The 22,876-nt window shown below is 49.0% G+C and overlaps 1 long non-coding RNA gene across 3 annotated transcripts in view; it reads right to left on the reverse strand.

The window, feature by feature from the left end:
* Nucleotides 1–22,876, reverse strand: part of LOC144767559 (uncharacterized) — a 358,110-nt gene that overhangs the window by 167,780 nt on the left and 167,454 nt on the right. Inside the window, exon 1 of one of the 3 annotated variants that reach the window (XR_013598257.1) lies at nucleotides 4,607–4,915. The exons of the other annotated variants lie outside the window; for them this stretch is intronic. This is a non-coding gene — a long non-coding RNA (uncharacterized LOC144767559). Of the gene's footprint in view, nucleotides 1–4,606; nucleotides 4,916–22,876 lie in introns of those variants that run through there. 3 annotated transcript variants of the gene reach the window in all.

Genomic DNA, 22,876 nt, shown 5'->3' on the forward strand with positions numbered 1-22,876 from the left:
CCCCTGGTCTTTCATTCTTCCGTTTCTATATAATTCTGCTCATGGATTTGATTGCTCCATTGCTCCATGCTTGTCTCTACTTATAACTTAGATGCCTTTGGGTATCGTGATTATATTTTTTGTGTGCATTAAAATGATCGATGACACCCTGGAGTTGTGTCTGCAAGCAGTGTATCTCTATCGCCTTGTTTGGCAATATTTTTGAAAATCAATTAAAAAAATGTTTAAAAAAGAAAATCGGACTTCATCACTGAATTTTATTTATAATAGCTATTAAAAAATGTAATTCTTTTTCTAGCTAGTCCTATTCCCGAGATACAGTATTAGGATTTTACTCTGTACTCAACATAGGACAGCTAGGCCTGCCACATGAAAAATAGCTTTTGGGTGCTAGGAAAATGCTGACAAAAAATCTCTCTGTTTTCTACTTTTAAATATCATGCAACTTGCCTTGTGGACAACAAGGTCTACACAGGGGAGCATTATTTATATTTAAAAGTGAGGTTTTGTCCAGTCAAAGGGGTTTATTTTGGCCAGTCAAATTGCAGTTTTTACACTGGTACAGTCAGGCTACACTGGTAGGCCTAAAGCAATGTCTTACCATTGTCATTAGAGTAGATGGCATAATAGGTGCCGCAGTCCACTGGTGACATTTAACTTACAGGCTCTACGTACATTTTGTACCATATACTGGGGACTTAAAGTAAGTTAAACATGCCAATTAGGGGAGCCTACTCGGCAACCCTGTGTCCCTACTCGGCAACCCTGTGTAACGATACAGCGCAAAGGAGTATTGGTGGCAGCGCTTGACCTGACCCTAGATTTGGACTAAGCTATTGGCCGATCCGGGTTGGAGTACAGCTAAAGCCACCTGTCACTACATACGCCACAAGTGGACTCCTGCTGGTGTAGGGGTCACAATGGTGAACGATAAGGTGCAGAAAACAGCAGGTGGCAAAACAAATCACCCAATACACAACCAAAGGCACCCTCCGCAGATTCTGACTAGGCAAACTGGGTGCGAGTCCTGATGAAGTAGAAGGGGACTCTGAACTCTCTAGAGAGGATCTTCTGGCTGCCATTCAGGGGTCTAGAAAGGCGTTAAGAGGACTGCATTGAGATTGTTTCCATTGATGTCAACCTGATGCTGGCCGATCTCTGGAAAGTGGCAATCATTTTTGTCGTCCAAGCTTGATATTACGGCCCAGAGTGCGTAGTGTACAGCAGCTTCTCTGTAAAATGTATAATTACCTCCGAGCAGTGACAACAGATAGGTTACAAAAGTCTGACAAACAGATCATCAACCTTATTACGCCACTTTTGAGTCACTTTTAACATGGGTAAAGTGATGCAAGGAGCTAGCAAATCTACGTCTGGTTCAACAAAAAATCTCAACTCCAGACTCAGACACAGTTTTAATGTTGTTTTCTCTCTCTCTCACTCTCTGTGACATCATTTCTCTTTCTCTCTTAAACTTAGACACTGCTGTCTGCTTGGACGTGTAGAAGATCTGCTCAACTTAAGTTGTGAACTCCACTTCCTAATGTGTTTGGCGCAAAGTTTACACAACGGTAAGCACAGAGGCCTAGATCTACAAATCCTTCATAGGAATGCATTAGAAATAATTCGGCATAACGGGCATCAGTAACGCAGTAGGCACTTCCATATAGACACCACTTGAATGCGGCACTATAACAAGTAAAATGTACCAGGTGCACTGCACTCGTAAAACTGTAGTGTTAGCTTTATTTGTGAAACGAGAGAGGGCCATATTATCAACCCTTGGGGACAAAATTATCGCCACTTTATCGGCAGCAAACTGCCGCTAAAGTGGCCATAATAGGTTTGATAATATGCTCTATGGAATTCCAATCGAAGCTCATGTTAGAGGTGAAGGACATCTGACATGAGCTTCGATTGGAATTCCATAGAGCATATTATCAAACCCATTATCGCCACTTTAGCGACACTTTCCTGCCGACCTTTTGTCGCCAAAGGCTAGATATTATGGCCCAGACTGCAAAGTGTACAGCAGCTTCTCTGTAAAATGTATAATTACCTCCGAGCAGTGACAATAGATAGGTTACAACAGTCTGACAAACAGATCATCAACCTTATTACGCCACTTTTGAGTCACTTTTAACATGGGTAAAGTGATGCAAGGAGCTAGTAAATCTATGTCTGGTTCAACAAGCACAGAGGCCTAGATCTACAAATTCTTCATAGGAATGCATTAGAAATAAGGGCCAGGGGTGGACAATGTCATCCGGGTCTAACATGTCAGAGGGACCCGTGGATGAGGCAGGTTGGGACGGCAGCCACGACCCAGAAGAGCAGGCCTCTTCCTCCGAATCCGGAGAGTCATCATCTTGCTGTGGCTCCGGGGACATGGTACGGGGAGTAGGGGGAGGCACCTCCACAGGGGGGGTGGGGGCGGGCTGGGATCAAAAATGCGCTTTTCACCCTCCCAAAAGCCTCAAGGTCAACCCCCTCAGTGCAAGGCTTCTTCGGGGGTGGCGGAGTCAGTGACAGGGAAGGATCCGGGGCAGGCGCGGGAAGAAGGGCTGCGATCTTCGAGCAAGCCTCCTCTAACCGCGACGAAAGGCGTTGCTCCAGGGGAAGTATAGCCTGATCTACCGCCCTATATATAGAATCATAAACCGCCTGGTAGTCATCCCAGGTGGCATAGGAGAGAGGGTCCTCCTCGGAGTACTGGCCTGACTCCCCCTGCATACTGAGGTCAATTAGGCTCTGCAGGCTAAGGAGGTACGGCGCAGCAAATGATCAAACCCCCTCAGGGCATAATGTGGATCTGGGACAACCCAGAGACTATGGTGGCACCCAAGGCGCACAATTCAGGGACTTGCCCAGGGGATGCTGCAGCCCTTACTATCTTAGGGCACCACCCGGTAAAGCGCCCCCTAGCGCCACTACAGCGGCGCAATTACGACCCCTCGGGGTGTTCAATCTCCAGTACCACCCTCTCTGGGCGTCATATAATCTCGGGGAAAACCTACCTTGCAACCCACAGGGTGTCAAAACCGGGTGATAGGGACAGGGATCACGACTTGTGGCAAGCGCGCCCCAAAAACACCCTCCAAACGCATTCCACAGTGCGCTGGCACCAAGATGAAAGCCTGCCCCCTAGCGGCGAACAGCGCACACCACACTCTGCTGGGCCAAAAAAATTGTGTGAGGAGCGCAAAAGCGTCCCGCGATTGTCAGGGGGACCTGTAGGGGCTGAAATACACCAGCGCTGGCAGAAAACAGAAAACACTAACCCCACAGCTCCCAAAACCCAGGAGAGATGGGAAAAAACACTTAACTTGCTGCTGAGCAGCGAAGAAAGAGGAAGAGGAAGCAGCAACCGGGCATGATGGGTGCTGCCAGAATACAGAGACTGACAAAGGACTTATGTTTGTGTTTCCTGTTTCCCAAGTGTTCATGGGAAAAGTAGTTTTTGTGTGTTTTTCTTGCTGCTGTGAAAAATAAAGCGAAGGAAGAAAGGCATAATCCGAAGCCTCCGGTCCTGCCACAGAATTGCATTTCAGCTACATTCAGCTCGGTGTTGGTTAAATTGATGATGGTGTTATTGGTATTGTTGCTTAGTTCTGCCATGTTTTCTTTTTGTAAAACTGCCCTCTGCCTCTGTTTGGAGCATTTGCGCCTTTGGCGCATTTTACGTTTTCTCCGCGTGTTTGCTGAGGATTTGGAATCCTCGGTCGGAGGGAAAGTTTTCTCTGCTCCCTTATATAATCCATTTCCACCGCATACGTGAGGGGGCCCAAAGTTGATACACTGCCAGAATCAGAGCCACTGCCATCAGTCTCTGTTCCACTTGCTATTGTGCTCCCATCAGAGACGGAAACGGATAGATTATTGGAAGCACTAGTTTGATCCGGTGCTGTTTTTTGTAGCACCCTTGTGCCTCTCTGCTTTTTTACGAAATTGTATTTCCGGGCAAAAGTAAACACCTGGCCGTGCTCATAATCGTTCTTATTGCGAGCAAATTTAAACACTTTCATCGCCTTGATTGTTTCCTCCTGCTTTTTCAACCTCATGTCAATGTCCGAACGGCTCTTGTCAATAAAATCTTTGTTTTCAGGGTTAGTCAACGCCAGTAACTCTTGTTTGATACGTGCAATTTCTGTTACGTTTACTTCCCTGTCAATAGTAGCGTATTTGATCAATTCAATAGGCATACCAATCTCATCGAAGCTTCCATGTTGCAGTCTGCCCAATCCCTTAGCAACAAAGGATTTGGATTTTCGAAGCTTGGAACAAGCATAATTCGAAGACCTCTCGGTACGCGACCCACTTCATGATACTTTTGGAGGGACTTAATCTCCCACCATTTGGTGAGTTTGCTACGCATGTTTTTTTCAAGTGCTTTCAACAAAGTTTTAACATCTGGACTTTGCTCGACATGTGTTGCTTGTTTATCTTTTACTAGAGGAACATTCGGTAAGTTGGTAAAAAGGTCGTCAGCCACCCTTTCCCTTTCCAACAACGCCTCGTCCGACATTGCGCTGTACTTATGATGGATAGTTATTATATATGGGGGATTGCCTTCCACAAACTCCCCTCTGCCCGCAGTCACAAATACCTCTTGCCTGCGAAATGCGTCTCCGAAGCTTCCGAATTCGTCGGTCCTCGGTGTTTTCCTCACGGCGGATGCTGCGAAAGTTAACACCTCCGGTCCCTTCTCGTCGGCACAAATGCTTCACTTTTCCGTTACGCAGGGGGCTGTCCAGATGAAAGCTTGACTCGGCTTCTCTTCCCAACGGCTCGCTGATTGGACAACCGTCTTGACGAAGAGGGCTCCGTTGTAGGAGGAACAAGCCAACCTCCTTGGGTAATATCCAATTACCACTCCTGGTGCATAGGCTCACCATACATTGAGAAACGGACACTTAGAATTCAATTGACTGCAAGCAGAAATGGTTCTTAATTCTTTATTTTTCTTCCATCAGCGCATAAAATGAAGGGCGAGATGACGCGTTTCGGCCAACAGCGTGGCCTTGCTCACATAAATGTGTGGTTGGACTAACTGAATTATATACACCTGTGTGGTGATCACGTGCTTAACAAAAACTACAAATGTAACTACAAGTGAAAAAACACTACTTTCTCAAACTACAAATTTTTTTTTTTAGTTAAGCGCAAATCAGCGGTCACAAAAAGAAATATTTCATATTTGTTAAGATGTGGTTACATATACTGTTATTTTGAACTCAGTGCAGTGATAATCAATCTTTTACATCACCAAACAATTATTGTCTGCTCATCAGATGTAATGGCGTTGCGAACATACAGAATAATATAAAACCACAAATGCGCAAGCGCAAATAAATACAAAGTACAAATACAGGTACATATATACAATATGAAGACCAGTTTCTCGCCAGTTCAATTGATCAACCGTTTTTTTCTCAATAAAGCCTATATGCGCCCATTGGTGACTACTTGTGAGACTTTAAAATCATCTTTATACATTGTTTGGTCCAGTCATTCCCTTTGTCTTATAATCGCTCAAATGCAAGAGAGACTTTAACCTATTACTCCCAGACTTGGAACCGTCAAAAACATATAGAGAGACAAAGGCTCTAAATAGCTAAAATTACATGAATAATCAATAAACAAAATCAGTCAAATGTCACAATATGAAACATACTGGAAAAAGGCGCAAACTGCACTATACCCTCTTCATGGTGCTTATTTTGACTCACATAAATCTATATGTACCTATCGGCAGAGAACCGGTCTCTTACCAAATGTCCGCATCATTGATGCAGTGATTACCACCTATAGAGCATATGACTAATATTGTATTTGAAAAAGTAGTGTTCATAAGGTGCACGTGCAATTAAAAAAGGTGTCTGCCGACACACACTAACTCTCCTTTGAGAGAGGGAGAGACGGCATTAGGCCTAATACTGAAAACTCTAGTTATTGCAAAATATTTGTAATACTAATGAACACAGGTCTGTGTAATGTAGGCTATTCCTATAATGCACCATATCACACACCAAGAACCATACCATATGGTTCTCTACTTATATATTCTCCACCATAAATGGGGAGAAAGTGACGAATAACTGGTAGATATGACTGCGGAATGCCATACGACACCGTTGAATGATCATAGGTAATGCTGAAGCAGACATCAAGAAACAAGGAAATACTAATCACATCATCAGAAAACTGTTCGCTAGGGAATATACAGAATAGTGTAATATTCGACTAGTTAGGGGTAATGGTGCAAATCTTCGCATAAATTCAACCCCCTCGGTGACTTGGTGTCTAGCTCGATAATATACTTCGTCTCTAGTTGTCTGAGTTTTTTCTCTCTGTGTTCCCCCCGTTTGATAAGGGGAACGCAATCAATGACGAAGTATGTGAGAACATTCAGATTGCTCGCATGCTCACTTTTAACATGTCGGGCCACAAGATATGTGGGGTCACAATTAACGACTGCCCGCAGATGTTGCAGTATTCTTTGGTGCACCGGAAGTATAGTGCTCCCCACATAAGTCAATCCACAAGCACACTGGAGGATGTACACAGCATGGTCAGTGCGACAGGTATAGTGGCCATTCATCCTGATCGGTATATCTGTGAAAGGGCTAATGTATGTTTTGGTATTTTTGCCAAACTTACATGCCCTGCATGTACTGCATTTATAGAAGCCTTTACTAGCACTGAGCCACCCACTTGGGGCATCGGATTCGGGACTGGTTCTTACTAATTCACAACGCATCGAACGCGCTTTCCTGTATGTGAAATTAGGCCTCACAGGTAATGATGGTGATAATACTGTGTCCGTTTGTACTATAGGACATTGCGAATTGAAGATCCGCTGAATTGATTTTGCTCGTCTATTATATGTTGTGATGAACCTGCATGTCATAGATGCGCCTGGTGAGAAGACATCATCCTGCGGCTCACTTGTGCTAGACCCCCTGTCTCTGATCAAATTAATGGCCTGTGTCTGCAGTAACTCGGATCTATCTGGCACAGAACAGACAGGTAGGAACCCAACAAGTACGGAGTTGCCACTAACCTGTCTTTTCTTGCCCGCGGGGACCACAGTCTGAAGAGATACCTCGCTATTCCCTTAAATGCCAACCCTCCCAATGTGGTAGACACACTGGAGACAGATAGCACTCTGAGGGAAAAGGGAAGGGGACAGGATAAGGAAGATGCGGTTTCTGGGGGCACCCTCTTGGTCTGGTCTAGCGTGGTTCTGCGCAGCTAGGAAAACAAAGGACACCGTTACTATGCACAGAAGACGAGGCTTAGACAAATCCGTAGAAGGGTACCTATGGAAACACTCACTGGATGCCCCACAGCGTTCGATGCTGGATCTAGGTGGAAGGGTCAGGAACACGACCGATGCTCCTCTGGCTGTTACGGCACAGAACTCAGAGGACTGCTCCGTAGTTCGGGCGTAGGCAAGGCGTCACAGTGCTTACTGAGTGCTAGTCAGTGCCAAATTAGTTTCTTGCCAGGCGGGGTTGGTAGACCGGGAATAGTACACCGGTGCTTATAACCAAACAAGGTCTAAAGGAAACTAAATAATCTTAACAATGTTTTTAGCACGGCCGTGCTAGGTCTTACCTCCGAATGTCAGCGGGAAGGCAAGCGTCCGCGGTCTCGGCTGGCTGTATCCGAAATAGCGGGAAGGCAAGCGTCCGCGGTATCAGCTGTGTGTCCGGTAGCGGGAAGGCAAGCGTCCGCGGTCTCTGCTGGATCTCCGGTAGCGGGAAGGCAAGCGTCCGCGGTCTCTGCTGGATCTCCGGTAGCGGGAAGGCAAGCGTCCGCAGTCTCTGCTGGATCTCCGGTAGCGGGAAGGCAAGCGTCCGCGGTCTCAGCTGGGTGAATCCAAAATAGCGGGAAGGCAAGCGTCCGCGGTCTCAGCTGGGTGTTCTCAAGGGAGTGTGAGGTCGGGTTCAGGCTCGGAATCCGGTACGATTGACAAGCACCTCATACTTCCTGGGAGGCGCTTATATACCACTCCCCCATTCGCCGGTTCCGGACTGCTAGAGCCCAGGGCGTTCTGGGAGTTGTAGTTTTGTTGCGTCTTCGATGCCCCGCCGTATGCCTGCTGCTCAGAATCGCTACAGAACCCCCTCCCAAGGACTGCCGACTCGGCGGTCGACCAGGTTTGCCCGGATGGGCCTGATGGTAACGAGCCAATAACTCAGGGCAATGGAGATTCTGCTCCGGCTCCCAGGACCTGTCCTCGACTTCAAATCCCTTCCAACTCACTAGGTACTGGACCCTTCCCCGATGTATTCTAGAATCCAACAATTCCTGTACTTCGTACTCCTCTAATCCCTCCACTAGCACAGGCGGTGGATGGATGGGTAGTCTAGTGTCTAAGGGACAAGGTTGGAGCAGAGACACATGGAAAACAGGGTGAACGTGCCACGAGTGGGGGATAGCTAGTCTCAGAGCTACGGGATTGATGATTTCCACCACGCTATAAGGGCCAATGTATTTAGGCTTTAGTTTGTTGATGCCTTTAAGGTGGATGTTTTTTGGCTGACAACCACACCTTGTCACCTACTTGGTATTCTGGTTCTGGACTGCGTTTCCTGTCTGCGAAACGTTTCTGTGTCTCTTGAGCAGCAGATAAATGGCGTTGTGCATCGAGTCGGACCGCCAGTATGTGTGCATGATGTTCCTGAATGCTGGGAAGATTGGAGTTAACAGGCCATTCGAAGGGAAGGATGTTTGGGTGGTAGCCCAAAAGGCAGAAGAACGGTGAACAACCCAGGGTCAAATGGTCAGAGTTATTATAAGTGAACTCAGCCAACCATAAGAGTCTGACCCAATCTGTAGTGTTTTGTAAGGAAAAACAACGCAGGTATTGCTCCACCGTCTGATTGAGGCGTTCTGTTTTGCCGTCTGTTTGTGGATGGTAACTCGTTGAGAGCCTGGCGTCGACGTGCATCGTCTCGCAGAGGGCCTTCCAGAAACGAGAAGTGAATTGCGCCCCCCTGTCGGTTATGAAGACACTCGGTACAGCATGGGCCCTGACTAGATGTTGTAGTAGCACCATTGCAAGTTCTGCTGATGTTGGTACCTTGTCTAACGGTACGAAATGTCCCATTTTGATCAAGTGGTCTACTATGACCAGGATCACTGTTTTTCCTTGACAAAAGGGCATTTCTACTATGAAGTCCATGGAGACGGTATGCCATGGTTTGGGTGGAATGGGTATGGGACGGAGGAGCCCCGTCGGCCTGCTGTGTCTCGCCTTACCCTGAGCACACACCGAACAGTTCCTGATGTATTTCTTTGTGTCGTCTCTCACGGATGGCCACCAGAAGGAGCGTTCTATGGTGGCGATGGTTTTGTACACACCCCAGTGGCCTCCTAACACGGAGTCATGAGCCCAATTCAGCACTTGTATCTGTAACCCTGGGTCAGGTACATACATGGCATGACGATAGTACAGGAGTCCATCGTTCACTTATCGCCACTGGGGGTCTTCTTGGAGCCAGGCGTTGTCGTCAATCTCTGCCACCGAAACCTTGAGATCCTCGAGGAAATCAGAGGTCGTGAGCATTGCTATCGTGTGGTCTGGAAAGGCTTTTTCGGACAAGATGGACGGCGGCTCATCGTCTTCCGCTGTCTGTTGTGGTTGGATGTCCTGATTCCGGGAGAGAGCATCGGCCTTCCCATTTTGTGGACCTGGGCGGTACCTGATGACAAAATCATAGTCCGAGAAAAAGAGAGTCCAGCGAAGCCGTCGCGGTGTCAGCGCTTTGGCTGTTTTGAGGAACAGTAGGTTTCGATGGTCCGTGTAGATTTCGAAGGGGTGACGGGCTCCCAACAAGTAATGTCTCCACTCTTCGCACCCCCTCTTTATAGCCAATAGCTCTTTGTCTGTGATCGAGTAATTGTGTTCGCTAGGGCTAAGTTTTTTCGAGTAGAACGCCACTGGGTGGATTTGTCCTGTCGTGGGATGTCTTTGAGACAGGACCCCTCCCAAAGCATATTGGGACGCATCGGTTTCCAGTATGTAGGGGAGTCGTGCATCAGGATGTCGCAAAATCGGTGCCTGTGTGAATCTTTCTTTTAAGTACCAGAACGAATGTTCGGCTTCCTCACCCCAGTGAAAGGGAACGTTCTTCCTCAACAGTCTGGACAAGGGATGGATGATCTTGGAGAAGTCTTTGATGAACCGCCGATAATAATTCGCAAATCCCAGAAAGCTTTGTATGGATTTGACACACTGAGGGGTCTTCCATCTTGTGATGGCTTCCACCTTAGCATCCTCCATCTGAAAACCGTTAGCATTAATCACGTATCCCAGAAAGGACACTTCCTGTGTATGAAAGAGGCATTTCTCTAGTTTGGTATACAAGTTATGCTGCTGCAGTCGACCCAGTACCTCTCTGACGTGTTCTACATGTTCCTGTAAAGTACGGGAGTAGACGAGAATATCGTCAATATAAACCATGCAGATGGTGTCCAGCAATCCTCTCAACACTTCGTCCATAAAATACTGGAAGGCTGCCGGGGCGTTGCAAAGCCCAAACGGCATGACTCTGTACTCAAAAAGGCCGAACTTTGTCCGGAAGGCCGTCTTCCATTCGTCTCCTCTTTTGACTCTGACTAAATGGTAGGCCCCTCTTAAATCCAGCTTCGTGAAGTAGCGTGCCCCGTGTAACCGGTCCATCAGTACCGAGATCTGTTTTAAACTGTGATGTTATTCAGGGCCCTGTAGTCAATACACATTCTCAGTTCAGCACAATCCTTCTTCGGAATAAAAAACAGGGGCGAAGAAGCAGGGGACGTGGAGTGACGAATGAAACCAGAGGCCAAGTTGTCGTCTATATAGTTTCTCAAATATAGGTTTTCTTTTTCGGTGAGGGCATAGACTCTACTGCAGTGAATGGCCGCACCAGGTAGTAGTTCTATGCAGCAGTCATAGACCCGATGAGGTGGTAAACGAGTGGCTTTCTGTTTATTAAACAGAGGTCGAAACTCCGCATAGTCATCTGGAAGGGTGGTGGCGCTACACGTCAGTTCTGTTGCGCAATCTGCGGCCAGGAAATGTGCACAGGAGTTTTCTCCTTCCTTTGCCTCTGAGGAGAAGGGGAGAGGATGACTGCAATGTTCCATACAATAAGCAGAGTCCAGGGATACCGTGCGTGCCGTCCAGCTCACAGTGGGGTTATGTAAGGTCAGCCATGGCATACCGAGGATGAGACGGAATTGTGGAGCAGCGATTAGGTGAAACTGGATGTACTCAGAATGTTCTGTTTGGATGTGCATTCGAAGAGGCCGAGTATGCCTTACTACGGGTCCCGAGGATAACGCGGAGCCGTCCACCGCTTTCACATACTCAGGTTCCTCTTTCTTTTCCCATGCGATCCCCAAGGAGCGTGCATACTCGATATCCATATAGTTACCGGTAGCCCCGGAATCCAATAGGGCATCCACTTTGGTGGCTTCCTCTGCAGTAACCCACAATGATACGGTCAGGTTGAGGTGGGCCACAGCTGGCATCAACGTATTAGCAAGTAATGAGGAGATCGGTGTGTGTCTTGCGTCCAACCCAGTGATCTCGGTCTGGTTTGGACTCTTCAGTTTTCCGATGCCTCTTTCGGACCGAGAGCAGCGGTTCTGCACGGAGCCGGATTTCTGTCTGGTTATTGGGCCCTTGCCTTGCACTCTCTTATGAAGTGACCGCTCTTGCCGAAGTATAAACATAGCTTCATCTTCCTCCTACGCTCACGTTCTTCCGTAGTAAGGGGGCCTCGAATACCCCCGATCTGCATAGGCTCGGTACCGTCGGTAGGCTTGGGATTTTCGTCCGTAAGGGGTTTCGGTTTGGGATACCAACCTCTTATCTCGCCCTTATTTCTATCCCCTCGTCTTTCCACCAACCAATGGTCCAACTGTACCGTAAGATCGATCAACTCCTCGCAGGTGGCTGGTAGCTGGACCACCTGGGAAAGCACGTCTTTCAGTTCTCCTCTTAGGCCCTGGTAGAACAAAGAGGTTCTCTTTTCCTGTGGCCAATCTGTTTCAACCACGAGACGATTGAAGGAAGTGATATAGGATAACAGGTCCTGTGATCCTTGTCGCAGTGTAAGCAGTTCCTTATCCAGGGTCAACATGTGGGACTTGCGATCAAACAGTTTCCTCAAGGCTGTACAGAAGTCAGTGAATTGGTGTAACACAGGATCGTTTCTTTCCATTAGAGGGATGGTCCAGCTGGCCGCATTCCCACCCATATAGGACATCATGAAAGCGGTTTTCGCCGCATCGTCCCTAAACACAGTGGGTTTACAAAGGAAATGGAGCCTACACTGGTTCAGGAAAGTCTCGAACTTCCTAGGATCCCCATAAAACCGTTCTGGAGGGGCTAGCGGAATGCCCTGGTTTTGTATGACATGGACCGTAGGGGTTTGGTCCGTGGAGGTCGAGGGACCTGCAGGGGAAGCAAAGAATCCACCTCCTGTTGCTCTCGGGGAAGAGGGTGCCCTGGTGGAGGGAGCGTGGCCTCCCGAATGTAGGACCCTGCTCCAGGGCCTTTGCGTGCTAGACCTGCGAATTCCCTGCGCATGGTGTTCATGTCTCTTTTCATCTCTTGGTTTTCTACTCTGGAGGCATGCACCTCTTGCTGTAGAACGTTAAAGCTTTCAAGTAATGAGGCCAGTACTGCGCCGGTATCCATGGTCCGGGCTGGGCAACTATCGTAGGCTTGTCAATCTGTCACGGAACAGACAGGTAGGAACCCAACAAGTACGGAGTTGCCACTAACCTGTCTTTTCTTGCCCGCGGGGACCACAGTCTGAAGAGATACCTCCCAATTCCCTTAAATGCCAACCCTCCCAATGTGGTAGACACACTGGAGACAGATAGCACTCTGAGGGAAAAGGGAAGGGGACAGGATAAGGAAGATGCGGTTTCTGGGGGCACCCTCTTGGTCTGGTCTAGCGTGGTTCTGCGCAGCTAGAAAAACAAAGGACACCGTTACTATGCACAGAAGACGAGGCTTAGACAAATCCGTAGAAGGGTACTTATGGAAACACTCACTGGATGCCCCACAGCGTTCAATGCTGGATCTAGGTGGAAGGGTCAGGAACACGAGCGATGCTCCTCTGGCTGTTACGGCACAGAACTCAGAGGACTGCTCCGTAGTTCGGGCGTAGGCAAGGCGTCACAGTGCTTACTGAGTGCTAGTCAGTGCCAAATTAGTTTCTTGCCAGGCGGGGTTGGTAGACTGGGAATAGTACACCGGTGCTTATAACCAAACAAGGTCTAAAGGAAACTAAATAATCTTAACAATGTTTTTAGCACGGCCGTGCTAGGTCTTACCTCCGAATGTCAGCGGGAAGGCAAGCGTCCGCGGTCTCTGCTGGCCGTATCCGAAATAGCGGGAAGGCAAGCGTCCGCGGTATCAGCTGTGTGTCCGGTAGCGGGAAGGCAAGCGTCCGCGGTCTCTGCTGGATCTCCGGTAGCGGGAAGGCAAGCGTCCGCGGTCTCTGCTGGATCTCCGGCAGCGGGAAGGCAAGCGTTCGCGGTCTCTGCTGGATCTCCGGTAGCGGGAAGGCAAGCGTCCGCGGTCTCAGCTGGGTGAATCCAAAATAGCGGGAAGGCAAGCGTCCGCGGTCTCAGCTGGGTGTTCTCAAGGAAGTGTGAGGTCGGGTTCAGGCTCGGAATCCAGTACGATTGACAAGCACCTCATACTTCCTGGGAGGCTCTTATATACCACTCCCCCACTCGCCGGTTCCGGACTGCTAGAGCCCAGGGCGTTCTGGGAGTTGTAGTTTTGTTGCGTCTTCGATGCCCCACCGTATGCCTGCTGCTCAGAATCGCTACACTATCACGGGAATTGGGTTTACTGAGAGCGGAGTCCAACAATTTGGCTCCATATCCTCTTTGTAAAAATCTGTCTCTGGCCATGTTTTGTGCTATTGATAAAGCTTCTGGAGGGCTACACGCTCTACGAATCCTCAAGAATTCACCATACGGTAAACTCACGATCGTATGTGGAGAATGGAAACTACTTGCGTGTAATAGCACGTTGCCCGCTGCGGGCTTGCGATACAACTGTGTCTCTAAAATGTTATTTTGAATATACACATTGATATCTAGAAAGTTCACCGAGCTGGGATCAATATGAGCTGTGAAGTGCAAATTCAACTGATTTATATTGATGGTATTGACAAAGTCCAGGGCTTGCTGTTCAGTACCCTTCCAGACTAAAAAAATGTCATCAATATATCTCTAGAAATCTGCCACATGCTGGTCAAACATTAATTTGTGCTCTTCCATGAGTTCATGCCTCTCCCACCAGCCCACGTGTAAACACGCGTAACTGGGGGAGAAGCATGCACCCATAGCTACACCCTGCATTTGTTTAAACACCTTTCCTTCAAACAAAACCAAATTGTTGTAAAGACACCACCGCATCATATCGATAAGCATAGCATTGTGTTTATACATAGATATGCATCTTGTTAGATAGAAAAAATTCATCTGCTGTTAAACCTTGATCGTGTCTAATGTTCGTGTAGAGCGATGTTATATCTAACGTCATGGGCAAACAATCGCTGGACCATTCAATAGTACTCAGTTTGCGGAGGAAGTCCTTGGTATCTTGTAAATATGTTGGCAAAGTTGTCACATGCTCTTGCAAATAATAGTCAACATATCTTGACGTGTTTACAGGACTACTGGAGGGAGATTGGTGACACGCTGAACGAAACAGCAGATAGGGACCTCCAATACACTACAGCCGTCAGTATTCTGCACTGGTTCCCGCACACGCCCAAAAATAAGATGTCAAGCAGGTTCATTGATATGGGCCTCCTCTTGGCCAAACATGAAGTGACCAAGGGATGGAAATCGAAGACGGGTCCAACTCATCGAAGATGGCTAAATGAGTTTTTGAAATGGGCAGCAAGCGAGAGCACGATCAGGTACCAATTAGCACGTAGAAGGGCGGACGAGAGAGCTTTGGAGGCGGCGATGGAATGGGAACTCTTGGTGCAAGCACTGCGAGATAGCACGATTGATGAGGAGGAGGACGAAAGGGAAATACCGACTGACACCACTGACACGCATATGATGACAGCGCCCTCACCAGTCACACATACTCAGTAGACGAGTAAGACCTCCTGCTAGCGGTCATATAGCCCTACATTCTTAGCCGGGCGCGAATGGTGACACTTGGGGGGGGGGGGGGATCTGCAGGGGGTGGGGGGACTCTTACTAACGATAGTTTAGATGAGGCGGTTCTTTCTCAGGCATCAGTGGGGGGGGAGGGAAGTAGAAGTAAAAATCAAAAGCAGACGGTGGACCTCCCCTAAAGACCTACACAGCGACTGACAAATGTAAGGATTGTCTAATCTGCGATTCTTGCCGCCCGACCTCCGGGATGTGGGCTGAATGGCTGTGTATGATATGTGGATACATGAACAAGGGAGTGAGGACTCCGCATCAATGATAATTCTCCTGATTGAAATGCTATGTATTTGGTTCTGCAATAAAAACGGTTTAACAAAAAAAACAAAAAAAAACATATCTTGACGTGTTTTCAAACACACTCTCTCTGGCCGAAATTATGGGCCGCCCTGGGACAGGCGTTGTTTGTTTGTGAACTTTTGGGATTAAGTAGAAGGTTGGTAATACTGGGAATTCCTTATATAAAAAACCAAATTCATCCTTTGTAAGGAGTAGTTTCTGTCCTGTAACTCCAGTTCTGTAGTAGGGGTATCTCTGTTCTAGTCATAATCTAGTGAATAGTCCCGCCCATGTGCGTGGACCCCGGAGCAATCAAAAATATTCTCTTAAGGTGTCGAAAAATGCAGAACTGCACAGACACTTAAGAGAGAATTAAAGACAGATAATGCAGCCTGTATCCACAGGCTACACTGTCCAGTACTTCAACTAGAAAATCCACCAAAAATCCACAAACAGCAAAGCCTGTCCAGATTTCCCTTGCTTTAACAGCAAAAACCCTCTGGAATGATAGAGAGGAAGACATGGACAGACAAGCCCCATAGGCTGCCATTATGTGGCTCAAAACAGGATACTGTGCCTTTAAGAGAACTTTCCAGAACTTCACAGTATCCCAGAATGCACTGCAGGTCCCTTTTACTTTCAGTTCTTTTTGAAGGCGTAACACGCCAGACCTGTAGCATTCCGTACATGAATATCTCTCTCCACCGGGGAGGAGGGCGGGCGCTTATGACTATAACAGAGATACCCCTACTACAGAACTGGAGTTACAGGACAGAAACTACTCCTTCTGTAGTAGGGGATCTCTGTGTATAGTCATAATCTAGTGAATAGAATGGCAAGCCCATCCCCACACCAAAGCGGCAGTGGAGAAAAAAGAAATAACACCACTACTGTGCGAACAGATTTCGCAGCGAAGCCTGCCCAACCTGAGCGTCTGCCCTGGCATCAGTGTCCAGGCAGTAATGCTTAGCAAAGGTATGGACTGACTTCCAAGTGGCCGCCTTGCAGATTTCTGCAAATGGAGCATTACGGAGCAAAGCAGTCGTGGCAGCTTTGCCCCTGGTGGAATGAGCCTTAGGTTTACCCCCTAAGGTCTTATTAGCCTTTTGGTAACACAATTGTATACAGGACACAATCCACCTCAAGATGGACTGTTTAGAGGTAGCAAGACCCGTCCTGACTGAATATCCTTGGGTTTATCCAGATAAAATTTCAACACCCTCCTAACATCCAGGGAATGCAGGGACCTTTCCGCTGGAGAGGAAGGATTCTGAAAAAACGTAGGTAAAGTTATGGTCTGGTTCACATGAAAATCAGATATAACCTTTGGAAGAAATTTAGGGTGAGTACGCATAACAACCTTAGCAGCATGAAATACAGTATAAGGTGCTTGGCAACACAATGCCTGAATTTCACTCACCCTGCGGGCCGATGTAATGGCCACGAGGAACGCCGCCTTCCAGGACAGGTGCTGCAACGAAGCCTTATGAATAGGTTCAAAAGGCTCCTTCATCAGTCTGGACAGCACCACATTCAATTCCCATGAAGGCGAAGGAAGCCGGACAGGAGGGAACACTTTCTTCAAGCCTTCCAAAAAATCTTTGATCACAGGGATCTGACAGAAGGAAGTCTGTGACAGGCATTTCCTGTAGGCAGTCAGCGCAGCAAGATGAACTTTAATGGAATGGACATTAAGGCCAGACTGCGCCAGATGTAGAAGATAAGGAAGGATGACATCTTCCTTACATGTCGTTGGGTCATAGTTCTTGGACTTGCACCAGATGCAAAACCTCTTCCACTTGTAAGCATAGGAAGTCAGAGTGGAAGGTCGCTTAGCCTCCTTCAGTATGTCCATGCAATCTTCAGGTAGATTCAAACGCCATATTGCACTATCTCAGGAGCCATGCCGCCAAACTCAAAGACGAGAGGTTGGGGTGCAACATCTGCCCCCCGAACTTCGTGAGAAGGTCCGGCCTGCCCGGCAGCCGTATATGAGAAAGGAGAGACCGGTGAAGAAGGTCCGTGAACCACCACTGCCTGGGCCATTCCGGGGCAATCAGGATCATCCGCGCCCTGGACTGGGACAGTTTGATGAGCACCGTCGGAATCAGGGGAATGGGTGGAAAAGCGTACAGAAAGCTGTTCGACCAGTTGATCCATAACGCATTCCCCAGTGTCCCCGGCTGGTAGTACCTGGAGGCGAAGTCTCGGCATTTGCTGTTTTCGGCGGTAGCAAACAGATCTACGTCTGGAGTCCCCCACCTTGCGAAAACGTCTCTTAGTACTTTGTCGTTTATGACCCATTCGTGATTTTCCTGAATCAGTCTGCTCAGTGCGTCTGCCTGAACATTCTGCACACCTGGTACATGGGTAGCCGTTATCGTCAGTCCTCAGGCCAGAAGCAAGTGCCAGATCGCCTGCGCCTCCTGCGACAGGGTGCGCGATCTCGAGCCCCCCTGCTTGTTGAGGTAATACATCGTGGTCGTATTGTCCGTCTGCACAAGCAGAGAGTTGGTCTGGAAGGACGGAAGAAAGGCCTTCAGCGCCAAATGAACAGCCCTGAGTTCCAGGAAATTGATGTGGTACGTGGACTACGTCTGGGACCACGTCCCTTGAATCTGTAAGTCTCCGGAGTGCGCCCCCGAGCCGTGGAGAGATGCATCCGTCACGATAGTCTGCGTGGGAATGTCCTTGTGGAAGGGAACCCCTCTCAGGAGATTCTCCGCCGAACACCACCACTTCAGAGACTGAAGAGCATGCAGAGACAGTCTGATCCTGTCGTCCCAAGACCCTTTCCTCTGGTCCCACTGATCCTCCAAGCACTCCTGCAATGGTCTCATGTGCAGACGTGCGTGTGGCGTGAGGAAGACACAAGAGGCCATCGATCCCAGTAGAGAAGACACCGTCCTAACTGTTGTAGATGGAGTGGTCATAAGAGCCTGAGCCTTCCGAAGGAGTGATAATCCGAAGGAGACACGCTGGCTGACAGCGTATTGATGGAGGCTCCCAAGTACTGGATGCACTGGACCGGAGTCGGGACAGACTTGGCCATGTTGATGTGGAACCCCTGCTTGTTCAAGAGAACGCACGTCTTCTGGAAGTGCGCTTGAGCTTCCGAGAAGGAGGAGGCCTTGATCAACCAATCGTCCAGGTACGGGTAGACAAACACCTTGTTCTTCCTTAGGTGTGCGGCTACCACTGCCATGCACTTTGAGAATGTTCTGGGCGCAGACTTCAGTCCGAATGGCAGTACTGTGTACTGATAATGATTGGCGCCGACTTGGAATCGCAGAAACTTCCTGTGTTTGTGTGCAATGGGCACATGGAAGTATGCATCCTGTAGGTCTATGGCACACAGCCAGTCTCCCCGGTGCAGCTGAGGATAAATCTGATGCAACAACAGCATGCGAAACTTCTCTTTGCGAATCCACTTGTTTGCTTGTCGCAAATCCAGAATGGGCCTGAACTCGTTCTTGTCCTTTTTGCGGACCAGGAAGAACCTGGAGTACAGACCTCTTCCTCTCTGAGACAGAGGTAAGTCTATCGCCCTTTTCCTTAACAGGATATCGGCCTCCGCCTGGAGCTCGCGCAGCTAAAACTGCGAGCTGACCGGAGGAATCGATGGAGGCGGGCTGGTGAACCGAAGACTGTATCCATTGCAAACAATATTCAGCACCCACTTGTCCTGAGTACTTTTTCTCCACTCTGCCAGAAAAAAACGAATGCTTCCCCCCACCGGAGCGGGTAACGGATGTAGGGGAAGTAACAGCTCAGGGTCGAGACCCGGCCGTGCCCTTGTTCGCTGTAGAGGACTGCTGACCTCCTCTACCCTTCTGGCGCTTCTGGAAGGGACTCCGGAACTGCTGCTGCTGTCCCGAAGCCTGTCCTCGCCCTCTGCCCTGTGCCCCAAACCGTCTCTGGAACGGGCGGTAGGCTTTCTTTTCTTTGGGCTTCTCCAAGCCCACAGCCGTCAGAGTCTCGGCCTCCGCCTTCATGCGGGCCATCTCATCATCTGCATGTTTCCCGAACAGGGTCTCCCCCCGAGAAGGGCAGATTAGCCACTCGCTGCTGGGCCTCCGGCTTGAGTGACGTGAGCCTGAGCCAGGCACGGCGTCGCTGGTTGATCCCAGGACAATACCCATGGGCCGCCAAAAGAGAGCCATCAGCGGCCGCGCTGATGACCTGGTTAGAGACCAGCATCCCTTCCTTCTGGATCTCCAGGAAATCCTCCCTCCTATCCCGTGGCAGGAGGTCCGCGAACTGCTGGAGGGATTCCCACAGGGCACGATCATAACGCCCTAGCAGAGCCGTATCGCTAGCGGCCTTCATGGACGTAGAGGCCGTCCCACAGGCCTTCCTGCCATTTGAGTCGATCCATCGGCTCTCCTTATCCGGAGGCACGGTAGATGACGGAGAGGTAGAGTGTTGTTTTCTGGCCGCCGTTACTATAACGGAGTCCGGAACAGGATCAATCCTCAGAAAAGCCGGATCAGAGTCCAGAGCCCTGTACTTTTTAAGAATAAGGGACGGAGCGGCTTTCGTCGTTGCAGGCGTAATAAACAGCTCCTCCGCTGGCTCTACCAATCCTGGCACGAGCAGTAGTAGAGGGCGAGACTAATGCTTCTTGTGAAGTGTCTAAAAAATCACGGACGTCGTAGGTGTTGGAGCCGTCACCGTGATTCCCAATTTCGCTGCACCCCTCAGGAGAACATCCTGGAACGTGCTGATGTCATCCACGGGAGACACCCTCGTCCCCGGGGAGTCTGACAAGGTCGGGGAGACGAACCTGGTTCTGGAAGAGTCCGTGCGGGACCGTGATCTGCGCCTCCTGTGGCGCCGTCTTGACCTCGTAGAGGATCTGTGACGACTGTGCGACCTCCCTCTCCATCCGGAGCGGGCTCGCGACTTCCCTGGCTTCGGTCGCCCTGCCGGTTCCACCGGGACAGGAGACTTTGGCTTGGATGGAGCCCTCGGCCGAGGGGTCCCCTTAGGAGGAGTCGGAAAACGTGGCAACGAACCGTTCCTCAGGGGAACCGGAGGAGGCTTGTCAGCAGGCAACTGGGGTTGTGGTTGAGGCTGCGGAGGAGGCGGAAGCGGGGGCGGGGTGGGAGCCCGCGGAGGAAGTCCTCTCGGTAACGGAGGAGGAGGAGGAGGAGTAATTGTCTTCGGCCTAGCAGGGGTATACACGAGAGTACACCGAGCCCGGTGAACTGTCCTCCTTACTAGGCTGGGACTATGGAGAGTCTTCCTTAGGCACTTGACGCCTGCCAGGCTGACTCCTGGCACCAGAACTCCTTCCGCGCCTTCCCGGCGTCGAAGAACGGCGACCAGACGGAAGCGTCGGCCCTTCGACGGCGAGCTTCGCCTCTTCGACGGCGAGTGCCGCTCCCTCGACGGCGAATGCCTTCGCCTCGAAGGCGGCCTTCTTCGCCTCGACGGCGACCTCCTATGCCTCGACATCGACCATCTACGCCTCGACGCCGACCTTCTACGCCTCGACGGCGACCCTCCTCGATGTCAAGGATCCCCTCGACGACGACCTTCTCCTCGACGGCGAGCGCCGACGCCGGGACTCTCGACGCCGAATACTCGACGACGACGAAATCGTCACTGGAGACTTCGACGGCGGCCTGTTCAGGTCCCTCGACGCCGAACGTTGACGTCGCCTCGACCCAGAGCCCTGCGGAGACGGGGAACAGACTGCAGTCATCCCTCTCGACGTCGTGGTCGATGCAACCGACGCCGACGGAGAATGGGGACGTTTGCTGGTCTTCCTGCCCCTGGGGAGCCCCCCAGAGGCCTCAGCATGGGCAGATGAAGCCCCTCCAGACCCACCTCGTGCCTTCCGTCTTCTGTCTTCAAGGCCCTGAAGCCTGATCTTCATCCTATCCCTCAGGGTCCTGCTAGAGAAACCCTGGCAGATGTCACACTCCTCTGGGACATGGGATGAAGGAAGGCAGATGATACACACCTCGTGTGGGTCAGACTTGGCCTTCTTCCTGGAGCACTATGGGCAATTGTCGAATAAAGAAGGCATATTCGACAATTAAGAGTGCACCCAAAGACAAACAGGAAGAAACAGCAAAGTACTTCAAGAAAAGCACTCAAATAACTTTGAAAAAAGTGAAAAAATCACCAATAAACCCTTGAAAAGGGAGAGCACAATGCTCCAGGGTCCTGCTTGCAGGAGCCGGAAAAAAGAACTGAAAGTAAAAGGGACCTGCAGTGCATTCTGGGATACTGTGAAGTTCTGGAAAGTTCTCTTAAAGGCACAGTATCCTGTTTTGAGCCACATAATGGCAGCCTATGGGGCTTGTCTGTCCATGTCTTCCTCTATCATTCCAGAGAGTTTTTGCTGTTAAAGCAAAGGAAATCTGGACAGGCTTTGCTGTTTGTGGATTTTTGGTGGAATTTCTAGTTGAAGTACTGGCCAGTGTAGCCAGTGGATGTAGGCTGCATTATCTGTCTTTAATTCTCTCTTAAGTGTCTGTGCAGTTCTGCATTTTTCGACACCTTAAGAGATTATTTTTGATTGCTCCGGGGTCCACGCACATGGGCGGGACTATTCACTAGATTATGACTATACACAGAGATCCCCTACTACAGAATAAGGCCTTCCCTTTTCCACTTGGTCAATTGCTCTTTATAGTCCTTGCTGACATTGTTGACTGCAACCCCATTAGATAGTTCATAGCATTGTACGTCGTTTAAATGCCTATAAGCCTCTTCTTTGTAGGCTGTTTTGTCCCATAAAACCAGGTTACCTCCTTTATCTGAGTTATTAATAACTAATGAATTGTTTGTTTTAAGTTTTTCCATCAATTGGAAATACTGTCGATTTTTGATCGATTTTGTTTGGTGGTGACTTTTGTTGGTCCTGCGATGTAGACACCTAAGCTCCTCTGTGGTAGCACAGAAACAGCCAACGGGCGTTTCGTCACCACCGTGACTTCCTCAAGGCTGTAAGGAGTAAACATGAAATACAGTAGTTGACGCATGAATTCAAACAAACTTAAGATTTACTAATTAATTAGTAAATCAAATAAACTTAATCCAAAAATATTCAAACAAACTTAAGATTTACTAATTAATTAGTAAATCTTAAGTTTGTTTGAATTCATGCGTCAACTACTGTATTTCATGTTTACTCCTTACAGCCTTGAGGAAGTCACGGTGGTGACGAAACGCCCGTGTGCTGTTTATGTGCTACCAAGTCAAGAACTGAAACTTCAATTTACATCAAAAGACGTTGTGTTTTTTTCAAATGCTAAGATTGTTTGAAATACATCCTATGTGTCTCTCATGCAGTAAATCACTGTTAAATCATGCGATTCTTTTCTGTCTACTAAATCCCTGCCTTGGAAGTTTTGCTCATCATCAT

The sequence above is a fragment of the Lissotriton helveticus genome, chromosome 7 (genome assembly GCF_964261635.1).
Source record: "Lissotriton helveticus chromosome 7, aLisHel1.1, whole genome shotgun sequence".
Classification (NCBI taxonomy): Eukaryota; Metazoa; Chordata; class Amphibia; order Caudata; family Salamandridae; genus Lissotriton; species Lissotriton helveticus.